The 11,670-nt window shown below is 36.6% G+C and overlaps 1 pseudogene; it reads left to right on the plus strand.

Moving 5' to 3' along the window:
- Positions 1 to 535: 535 nt before the first annotated feature.
- LOC109085159 lies at positions 536 to 9,925 on the plus strand (annotated as a pseudogene).
- Positions 9,926 to 11,670: the final 1,745 nt, after the last annotated feature.

Consider the following 11,670-nt stretch of genomic DNA (forward strand, 5'->3'; position numbering starts at 1 on the left):
GGATCTTTTCAATCAGTTGGTTGATAGATTTGAACGCGCGCGTTTGCATTTGGCCTACATGTATTCACAACAATCTTTATTTGTCATTTACGTGTTAAATTAAGTGGAAATATTTATTAAATATTTTATTTATACATGTTTGATATTTTTCGTTTAAAATTACTATAAATGAATTGATCAAGTGAAAGAAATCCATCCCCTGTTTATTTCACTATTTATTTCAGCATTTATATACATATTTTACGTTAATATAATCTGTGTGTGCTTGGTTTAATTTGGCATAGTTGATGGAAACCCGAATAAGATGAGAACGAAAGTAAGAGTTGTTTAAGTGAACCGATTTGGTTGATTGTGCGAAAAGTTCCGTGAGTGTTTTTATGAGCAGAAACATTGCTACAACAAACCGACCTAAATATATGCGATTACAATAAACAACTTTTAAATAAAACCTAATCGAGTCAATACGCCGCGCCGTGAAGCCGGGGGAAAGAATCACCGAATCACTTAAACTGTTCGAAAGAACCGATTCGTGGAAATGAGTCGGACTTCCCATCACAAGCGCTTGCGGTTCATCGTCAGCCAGAATCGAGCAACATGGCCGTGGTGGTGCGCTGCCTCCCGTGTCCTCGGAAGAAAGATTGTATCATCTAAAGCTGTAAGTCCTCTCTCTTATACTTTGCATGCTTTGTATTTTAATGGCATTCTGCCAACGCAGGCCGACAGTTTGAAACAGCTTTATACTCAGATGTCGCTGTAGTCTATTGTAGCCTGTTGTGTGCTGGTTTTGTAACCATCATCTGTTGTGGTTAAGTAACACTGTTACATAGTATCTGTACCTTTGTTACAAGCGTGTACGTTTTATGTGATGCTATTTTATTAACAGAGCTTGCCTTTTAGCAGTAATGCTTGAGGGTTTTTCACCTGATGTGTATTGTTGCATTTTATAGAAATGAAGTTTAGATAGTTTGTATACAGGAATCCATTGAAGGTCAAGCAGGCAGCATTAGCATTAGCCATGTGATGCTAAATCCTCATGCCATTATATTGGATATAATCACTTTTTAAGTGTCTGGATGCATGACTTTTATTCGATCCTCCAAACAGTCTCTAATATAATCGCCCAACCTATATTTTATCTGTGGTTGTGTTACAATGAAGCAATAACCAGACTTCTCACTGTTATGTCACCAGAAAATACCAGAATGCATTGATTGTTGTCTCTATGTTGTGTTTCAGTGATGTTTTCTTACTAAAAATGAAACACATTTGTCATTTACTAAAAGACTGTCATACTTTTTGTATTGCATATATTTTTTTATTATTATACAGAATGCAAAAGAAAAAATTTAAGCGAAGAAGAAAATAAACAAATACACTATAAATTAATTCTAAATTGAAATGATATGTTTGTCTATACAAAATAAATGTGAATTGAATAAATACTTAACAAATGAAGTTAAAGCATTGAAATGCACAAACAAAGATGAACATCACAGATGTGATTTTGCTTGTTTTCAACTATAAAAATTAATATTTTTGCTGCTTCGTCCAGCTGCCAGCGGTGTGCCAGACGAGCAACCGCAAGTTGCATTTCTCCATCTATGGGAAAAGGGGAGATGCAAAAGTCTCAGACGCTGTAAGTATATATGCTACTTCCTCGTTTAGTTTCAGTAGTTTTCATTCTGCATGCAGGATCTAGTATTGACTGTTATACGCGTACATGCACCACCATTGCAGGCTATTAAGGTGGTGTCACTTTAAAGAAACTGGCTACTGGTCTGGTGTGATCAGTGTGTTTTTTGGTATGTCTCCCCCCTCAGATCTCCACTCAGTATCCAGTAGTAGACCATGAGTTTGACGCTGTCGTGGTGGGAGCGGGGGGCGCAGGCCTGCGTGCAGCTTTCGGTCTGTCGGAGGCCGGTTTTAACACCGCCTGTGTCACCAAGCTTTTCCCCACCCGCTCACACACCGTGGCCGCACAGGTTTGGAGATTTCCTCTTGCATTTCTCCTTGTTATCATTTAGCAACAAAACCACCTGCTCTCTCATACCCTCTCATATACTGCAACAGCTTGATCTGTCCTCTGGATTAACACTAGTTTATAGACCAGGTTTTACTGATCAGGAGCAGATTGAATGGGAATCAGTTCTTTAGGACGACTGAGGGCAGCGCACTGGTTTTCAGTTAAAGAAGTCTAAAGTTCACAGAAGAGTTCAACCTTTGAAACTACACCTCTGATATTCTTACACCACTCTGAAAAAATAAAAGCGCTAATAAGTGTGTTGTTCAAACATAATAGATAATTAATATTCTCTATATAATATATATGTGGTCTCAATCTATGACTGTGAATTATAAATATTTAAATTGCTTTTTATATATTAATAATTATATATTTTTTATATATATTTATATAGTGACCCTGGAGCACAAAAGCAGTTTTAAGTCGCTGGGGTATATTTTAAGCAATAGCCAAAACATTTTATGGGTCAAAATTACAGATTTTAGGATATTAAGTAAAGATCATGTTCCATGAAGATATTTTGTAAATGTCCTACCATAAATATATGAAAACTTAATTTTTGATTAGTAATATGCATTGCTAAGTACTTCATTTGGACAACTTTAAAGGCGATTTTCTCAATATTATGATTTTTTTTTTTTGCACCTTCAGATTACAGAACAGTTGTATCTCGGCCAAATATAGGTCCAATCCTAATAAACCATACATCAATGGAAAGCTTATTTATTCAGCTTTCAGATGATGTATAAATCTCAATTTCGAAAAATTGACACTTAAGACTGGTTTTGTAGACCGGAGTCACATATATTAAATCATTATTCATTTTTTAGATTTATATTTTATATTTATGTGTAAGTGTGTATGTAATTATATATTTATTTAATATTTGTTAACTATATTTTATTGTGTGTATATGGGTAAACACTAATCTTTCTTTGTAAAGATTAAAAAAAGCGAAATGTTAACCTATTTAATTTATTTATACATTGAATTATTTTTATTATTACAATTTATTTAAAATGGATTATAATATTCTTGTTTTGTTTTATCTATAATAAAATAGGGTGGGATTAATGCTGCATTGGCAAACATGGAGGAGGACAACTGGCGTTGGCACTTTTATGACACAGTGAAGGGATCTGATTGGCTGGGAGACCAGGATGCCATTCACTACATGACAGAGCAGGCGCCTGCTGCAGTGGTGGAGGTGAGAGACGGCTGCAGGATCTGCCGCTGTTACGATTACTGTCAGGAGATTGGATAAGAAGACTTTCTGACCTCTTGTTTTACTTCCTCTCAATATGATTGTCTGTGTCTTTTCAGCTGGAGAACTTCGGCATGCCGTTCAGCCGTACCGAGGAAGGGAAGATCTTATCAGCGTGCCTTCGGAGGCCAGAGTCTGAAGTTCGGGAAAGGAGGTCAGGCTCATAGATGCTGTTGTGTGGCGGACAGGACGGGTCACTCTCTTCTTCATACGCTGTATGGACGGGTGAGTGAGAGTCTGTGGATGTGAGTTGGGTTGGGGTTTCTTAAACCGTCGAGAAATCAAGACATCAAGACAGGCATTCTGTCGGCTGTGCAAGATTCAGCTTCAACTGGAGCACCTGTCTAACTGTGTCTGTTGCTGTCTAGTCTCTAAGGTATGACACCAGTTATTTTGTGGAATATTTTGCTCTGGATCTGCTGATGGAGGATGGAGAGTGTAAGGGGGGGTCATTGCGTTGTGCATGGAGGACGGATCCATCCACCGCTTCAGAGCCAAGAACACAGTCATTGCCACGGGGTGAGAGAAGTGATCTCATGTTATGTCTTAAAAGGATATTTCACTGAAAAATGAAAATTCTGTCATTTACTCACCCTTAATTTGTTCCAAACCTGTATGAGTTCCTTTTTTCTGCTTAACACAAAAGAAGACAATTTAAAGAAGGTGCGTAACCAAGTAGTTGCTGGCCTCCACTGACTTCCACAGAATGAGAAAAAATAGGAAGTCAGTGGGAAACATCAACAGTTTGGATGCCCACATTCTTCAAAATATCTTTATATCTTTTGTGTTCAGCAAAAGAAAAAAATTCATACAGGTTTGGAACAACATGAGGGTCAGTAAATGATGACAGAATTTACCATTTTGGGGAACTATCCCCTTCAGCAGTGTTATTTTAGTATTGTTTATATATTATTAAAATGTTTATTAATATTTTGAATTAGATTTTTTTTATCTTTTCACTTTTCGTTTTATGTGCTTTTGTCATTTTATTAGTGCTATTTTTATTTCAGTAAATGTTTAAGTACACATTTTATTGCATTAAGTTTAGCTTCCAAGACATTTATTTTTTAAGCTATTCATCTAATATTTATATTCTATTTTATTTCAGCTTTATTTTTATTTGATTGTACATTTTTTTTTTATATTTTTAGTTTAGTTTTAGTTAAAAGGGTAAAAAATATTTTTCTTAAAATAGTTTTACCTTATATCTTTAGAAGTTTGTTTGATTCTGTTTGAAATAAATTATTTATTGTATTTTATATATAAAAAATATATAAAATACAATTCATTTTTTAATAAAAAAACAAAAACTGACATTATTTGTTTAAAGAATAGCTATTTGTAAAAAAAAAAAAAAAAAAAAAAAAAAAAAAAAGGATTATTACAAACATACAAATAAAAATATGAATTGTTCTTTCTCTGCAGTGGTTATGGCCGCACATTCTTCAGCTGTACATCAGCTCACACCAGCACAGGAGACGGTAATGCCATGGTGACCCGAGCTGGTCTGCCCTGCCAGGATCTCGAATTTGTTCAGTTCCCCCACGGGTGAGCTTCATCTCTCATAAGCCTGGAAAAGTCCTTTAGAATGCCTTCACTGTCTTCTAAAGCATCATAAACCAATCTTCGCAAAAAATACAAAAATACCATGTTTTATAACAATGATTATGTCTCATCACATCAGTGATATCTAACAGTTATATATAATGGCCGTGGTTATACGGTTGTGTCTGTGTTGATACTCGATCATCTGTGTTATAAATATAACCCTCAGCCAGCCTATGGCTAGTTTAAATGACCTCTGACGTAACTCTCTTAGGAATCTATGGAGCCGGATGCCTGATCACAGAGGGCTGCCGTGGAGAGGGAGGCATCTTGATCAACAGTGAAGGAGAGAGATTCATGGAGCGTTACGCACCCAATGCTAAAGATTTGGCCTCTAGAGACGTGGTCTCACGGTCCATGACCATCGAGATCCGGGAAGGAAGGTATAATAATATTAATCAGCTATTTTGTGCCCAGAACACAGTCACCAACTTGGACTAAAAATGACCCCCAAAAGATCATGCCATTATTGTTTCAGATGAGAAAAGCATTGAACAGATATTACAAAAAGTAGCTTTATAAAGAAATATTTTGTATAAAGATTGCATTAATATTTAAAAGCGGGTATTCATGTATTTTAATGAATATTGAAATATTTATACACACTGTATATACAATGAAATGATTCTCTCAATATGAAACTGAAACTGCCAGTAGGTGGCAGCGTTTAACTGTGTTTAATAAGTGAGTGATTCAGTCAGTCATTCAGCCGATGGGAAGAATGAGTTTCCTCCCTGTTCCCTGCAGAGGTGTTGGGCCAGATAAAGACCACGTCTACCTGCAGCTCCATCACCTTCCGCCCCAGCAGCTCGCCGCTCGCCTGCCCGGCATCTCTGAGACCGCCATGATCTTTGCTGGAGTGGACGTCACAAAAGATCCCATCCCAGTGTTACCCACCGTCCACTACAACATGGGCGGCGTCCCCACCAACTACAAGGGACAGGTATTCCTTTTTTAACATCTCTATGAATATAAGGGATTTGAACAAACTCTGAATTTTTAATTAATACGATATGGAGTGTTATTTGTCCCACACTGGTTGTTGTAGCACCAGTTATTACAGTTTTGTATTAGAACTGTATTTGTAAAAAACTGGTATGAGTATATTGTTTTATTTTAAAGAAATTACTACTTTTAATCAGCAAGGATAAATTAAATTGCAATAAATTTAACACTAAAGACTCCAAAAAAGACCCCCGCCCACAGGATTTCTTACAACTATTTTTTTTAAGAGATATCCATTATTATATATAAGAGATATAGAGATAGATATCTCTTAAAGGGATAAAAAAAAAAAAAAAAAAATTAATTATCTATCAAGTTATAAATTGTGTTACACATATTTATCCTTTTCCCCATTGATGAGCCATTGAGGCATAAAAAAATTTATCACTTATTTCGTCTGAAAGTGAAAGTTTATGCGAGTAAAATGATTTTATTTTGTGTGAACGTTTTTTTCACACGTATTTATGTTGTTTTGTTATAAATAAATATGCAGGTTTAATAAATTTGGACTTTTTTGAACAATCACGATTTCAAATTTGATGGGATTTAATTAAATTCCATTAATTCCAGTGGGGTTAATACTGGTAATAGCAATTCTCAGATGATTACTAATTAAAATATTAGATTGTTTATACAATATTGTTTTTTGTTTTTTAGTGTGGGTCATGTGTTATTTGAAATTCTCATTTTTTTTATTAATAAAAAGTGGTAAATGCAGTAATTACTTGGTAACATTTAAAACACATTCACTCTTTAATAAGAATTTGCTGATCAGATAAAATATGGTTTTAGCTGGAAAAAAATTAAGTTATTAAATTATTAATTTTCAGTTATGGCTGTTTTAAACAATACAGTTTCTTTGTATCCAAACAGACCCAGAAGGTGAAAATGATATACAGGTTTTGAATGCATTGTGATGGTTACATCATAACGTAAATGTTCAAATCACTGTGTGGAAGTGATTCCTTTGAGAGCATGACACTAATATTCTCTAATCCTCGCAGGTCATCACCCATAAGGATGGAGAGGATACGGTGGTACCAGGCCTGTACGCCTGCGGTGAGGCCGGCTGTGCATCAGTGCACGGTGCCAACCGCCTGGGTGCCAACTCACTGCTGGATCTGGTGGTGTTCGGACGCGCTTGTGCCCTGACCATTGCTGAGACAAACACTCCAGGTACAGGCATTGCATTGAAGGAATGCAAGTTTTATGGCATCAGTGGTTATTTGTGAATATATTTATATATATAAAACAGCTGTGTAATGGTTTGATCCTGTCTCATAGGAGAGAAGCTTTCCCCTCTGAAACCCAATGCAGGAGAGGCATCTGTCGCCAATCTGGACAAGATCCGCTTTGCTAACGGCAGTACCAGAACCTCAGAGATCAGACTGAATATGCAGAAGGTCTGTCACATCACTGCAGTTCTATACTTCCTAAAAGAATCATGAAGTTATAAACTAATCAAATGGGGTCATTATAAGATATTAATTTCAACATAATTGAATCTGGGTTTTGTGTTTTTCTTTTGGACCTCAGACCATGCAGAGTCACGCTGCTGTGTTCCGCACTGGAGACGTCCTGAAGGAAGGTTGTGACAAGATGGAGTCCGTCTACAAGTCACTGGAAGACATCAAGACATTTGACAGAGGTCAGAGAAGACTGGCACAGGAGAATTGAACAAATTAGAAATAAAATACCATAACAAATACCTTAAATACCTCCACACTCACGCACACCATTGTTCAAATGTTTGAGGTCAGTACGATTAATACTTTATTTCAGCAGTTATGCATTTAATTTATTAAAAGTGACACACTGGACTTAGTTCAAAAGATTTTTGTTAAAAAAAGGTGATCTTTTTATTCATCAAAGAATCCTGAAAAAATTCAATGATGGTTTCCACAAATATATGAAACAGCACAACAGTTTTCAACATCAATAATAATCAGAAATGTCTGCTGAGGCATAAATCAGCATATCTGAATGATTTCTGAAGATCATGTGACACTGAAGACTGAGTAATGATGCTGAAAATACAGCTTTGATCTCAGATTACATTTTACAATATATTCAAGTAAAAACATCTCATTTAAATTATAATACTATTTCGCAATATTTCTGCTTTTGCTGTGTTTTTTAATCGAATTAATGCATTGTATAAAATGCATTGAAATAAATGTCACTCTTTGTTTCTTGATCTGCATCACTGTATTAATAAGGTTGTGTTATCGCTGCAGTATGATGGTTCTTATAGTACTTCGTGCTGCTGTTATGTCTTCAGGCATTGTCTGGAACACTGATCTGGTGGAAACTCTGGAGCTGCAGAATCTGATGTTGAACGCAGTGCAGACAATCGTCTCCGCTGAGGCCCGTACAGAGAGCAGAGGTGCTCACGCACGCGAGGACTTCAAGGTGAACTCTCTGAAACCAGCATGCTTGTTTAAGCACAACATTTTGTACATTTACAAAGCTGTTTGAATTTTTTTTTAACCTAGTGAAAATGACATCTTGGCTATTGAAAATGGAAATGTTTGGTTACATCTTTTACAAATGGTTATTGTTGCTTCCAGATATTTGTAATCTGCAGTCTTGCAGCTTAATGGAATAGTTCATCCAAAAATAAAAATTTGCTGAAAATCTACTCTAGCTTCTAAAATGTAAATGAGTATGTTTCTTCATCATAACAGATTTGGAGAAATTTAGCATTACATCACTTGTTCACCAATGGATGCACTGCAGTGAATGGGTGCCGTCAAAATTAAAGGACCAAACAGCTGATAAAAACATCACAAGTAATCCACACCACTCCAGTCCATCAGCTAACATCTTGTGAAGTTCAAACGTCTTGATGGATTTGTTTTCTGTTCACAAGACGTTAACTGATGGACTGCTGTGGTGTGGATTACTTCTGGATTATTGTGATGTTTTTATCAGCTGTTTGGACTCTCATTCTGACGGCACCCATTCACTGCAGAGCATCGATTGATGAACAAGTAATGCAATGCTTAATTTTTCAAAATCTGTTCTGATGAAGAAACAAACTCCTCTACATCTTAGGTTGAGAAGATTTTCAACATATTTTCTTTTTTGAGCAAACTATCAACTGTCATGTTGTAATACGTTTGCATCTTTAATGATTTTGTTACTCTGTGTTTCTTACAGGACCGCGTGGATGAGTACGATTACTCCAAGCCTCTGCAGGGACAAGTGAAGAAGCCTTTCGAGCAGCACTGGAGGAAACACACACTGTCCTATGTGGATCCCAAGACAGGAAAGGTAAATATATAATGAATCCTCTGGTTCACTGTGAGACTGTTTTACTATTGTTACCTTACCGTTCATTTGTTTACCTTTAAATCTTTCTTGATAGTCTGCATACAAGAAAAAGCATGCGCTAATATAACATACAAACTTGTGTTTCAGGTTACTCTGGAATACAGACCTGTGATTGACAACTCTCTGAACGCAGAGGACTGTGCTGCCATTCCCCCTGCAATCCGCTCCTATTAAACACACCCTGACCCGCCCCAGCTGACTCCGCCCTTTTGCTTATTTATAATCAGCCAATATATATAAATGAATATCTTGCATGTGACCAGCTACACTTCATTGAAATATGACCACAGTAAAACTCGCTGAAATATAAGAGCAAATAATAAAGCTGTACTAGTCAGACTCCGTGTTGAAGATTCAACTGTGTGATATTGGTGTATCTTCTCTAAAACACATCCATCACATTTGCTCTAAACCATGCTGGCAAGTAAATCATTAAATATTTAATATTTAAATGTTGAATGATTGTCATTATGCTGTCAAGAAGCTCTTTGCACCTTGTGAAAAATCGATTAAACTAGTTAACAACTTGACAGTTTGTGATGCTAATGCGGTGTACGGTTTCACATTTATCTGATCTAGTGGCCTTTCATTCTCAAACACACTCACAACTCATTTGTATAAAGTTCTGGACATCTTGCATGATATGTTTTGTAGTTTCTGTTCAAACTTAATAAAGATGATCTGGGTGATAATATTTGGGTCTGTGATATTGACTATAATGTATTTGTGTTTGCTGGAGAGAGAAAATCTGCTGGAAAGTCCAGTGGGTTAAATGTTTGCAATGTGAAGTGTGCAGTGGAAAAAATGCATGAGTATTTGTGTTGACTACATCTTAATCTAAAAAGAGATGCTTAAGCATTGAAAAAGTAATTATAGGTGCATCTCAATAAATTAGAATGTTGTGGAAAAGTTCATTTATTTCAGTAATTCAACTCAAATTGTAAAACTTGTGTATTAAATAAATTAAATGCACACAGACTGAAGTAGTTTAAGTCTTTGGTTCTTTTAATTGTGATGATTTTGGCTCACATTTAACAAAAACCCACCAATACACCAACAAAACAAAATACAATAACATACAAACCAACCAACCAACCAAAAAAAAACACCTGCAAAGGTTTCCTGAACTCTCAGTTTGGTTCACTAGGCTACACAATCATGAGGAAGACTGCTGATCTGACAGTTGTCCAGAAGACAATCATTGACACCCTTCACAAGGAGGGTAAGCCACAAACATTCATTGCCAAAGAAGCTGGCTGTTCACAGAGTGCTGTATCCAAGCATGTTAACAGAAAGTTGAGTGGAAGGAAAAAGTGTGGAAGAAAAAGATGCACAACCAACTGAGAGAACCGCAGCATTATGAGGATTTTCAACAAAATCGATTCAAGAATTTGAGTGAATTTCACAAGGAATGGACTGAGGCTGGGGTCAAGGCATCAAGAGCCACCACACACAGATGTGTCAAAGAATTTGGCTACAGTTGTCGTATTCCTCTTGTTAAGCCACTCCTGAACCACAGACAACATCAGAGGCGTCTTACCTGAGCTAAGGAGCAGAAGAACTGGACTGTTGCCCAGTGGTCCAAAGTCCTCTTTTCAGATGAGAGCAAGTTTTGTATTTCATTTGGAAACCAAGGACCTAGATTCTGGAGGAAGGGTGGAGAAGCTCATAGAGCAAGTTGCTTGAAGAACAGTGTTAAGTTTCCACAGTCTGTGATGATTTGGGGTGGAATGTCATCTGCTGGTGTTGGTCCATTGTGTTTTTTTGAAAACCAAAGTCACTGCACCCATTTATCAAGACATTTTGGAGCACTTCATGCTTCCTTCTGCTGACCAGCTTTTTGAAGATGCTGATTTTCATTTTCCAGCAGGATTTGGCACCTGCCCACACTGCCAAAAGCACCAAAAGTTGGTTAAATGACCATGATGTTGGTGTGCTTGACTGGGCAGTAAACTCACCAGACCTGAACCCCAGAGAGAATCTATGAGGTATCCTCAAGAGGAAAATGAGAAACAAGAGACCCAAAAATGCAGATGAGCTGAAGGCCACTGTCAAAGAAACCTGTGCTTCCATACCACCTCAGCAGTGCCACAAACTGATCACCTCCATGCTACACGCCGAATTGAGGCAGTAATTCAAGCAAAAGGAGCCCCTACCAAGTATTGAGTACATGTACAGTAAATGAACATACTTTCCAGAAGGCCAACAATTCACTAACAATATTTATTATTATTTTTTATTTTTTTTATTGGTCTTATGAAGTATTCTAATTTGTTGGAAGTGAATTGGTGGGTTTTTGTTAAATGTGAGCCAAAACCTCACAATTAAAAGAACCAAAGACTTAAACTACTTCAGTCTGTGTGCATTGAATTTATTTAATACACGAGTTTCATAATTGAGTTGAATTACTGAAATAAATGAACTTTTTTCCATGACA

The sequence above is a fragment of the Cyprinus carpio genome, unplaced genomic scaffold (assembly GCF_018340385.1).
Source record: "Cyprinus carpio isolate SPL01 unplaced genomic scaffold, ASM1834038v1 S000006742, whole genome shotgun sequence".
Taxonomy (NCBI): domain Eukaryota; kingdom Metazoa; phylum Chordata; class Actinopteri; order Cypriniformes; family Cyprinidae; genus Cyprinus; species Cyprinus carpio.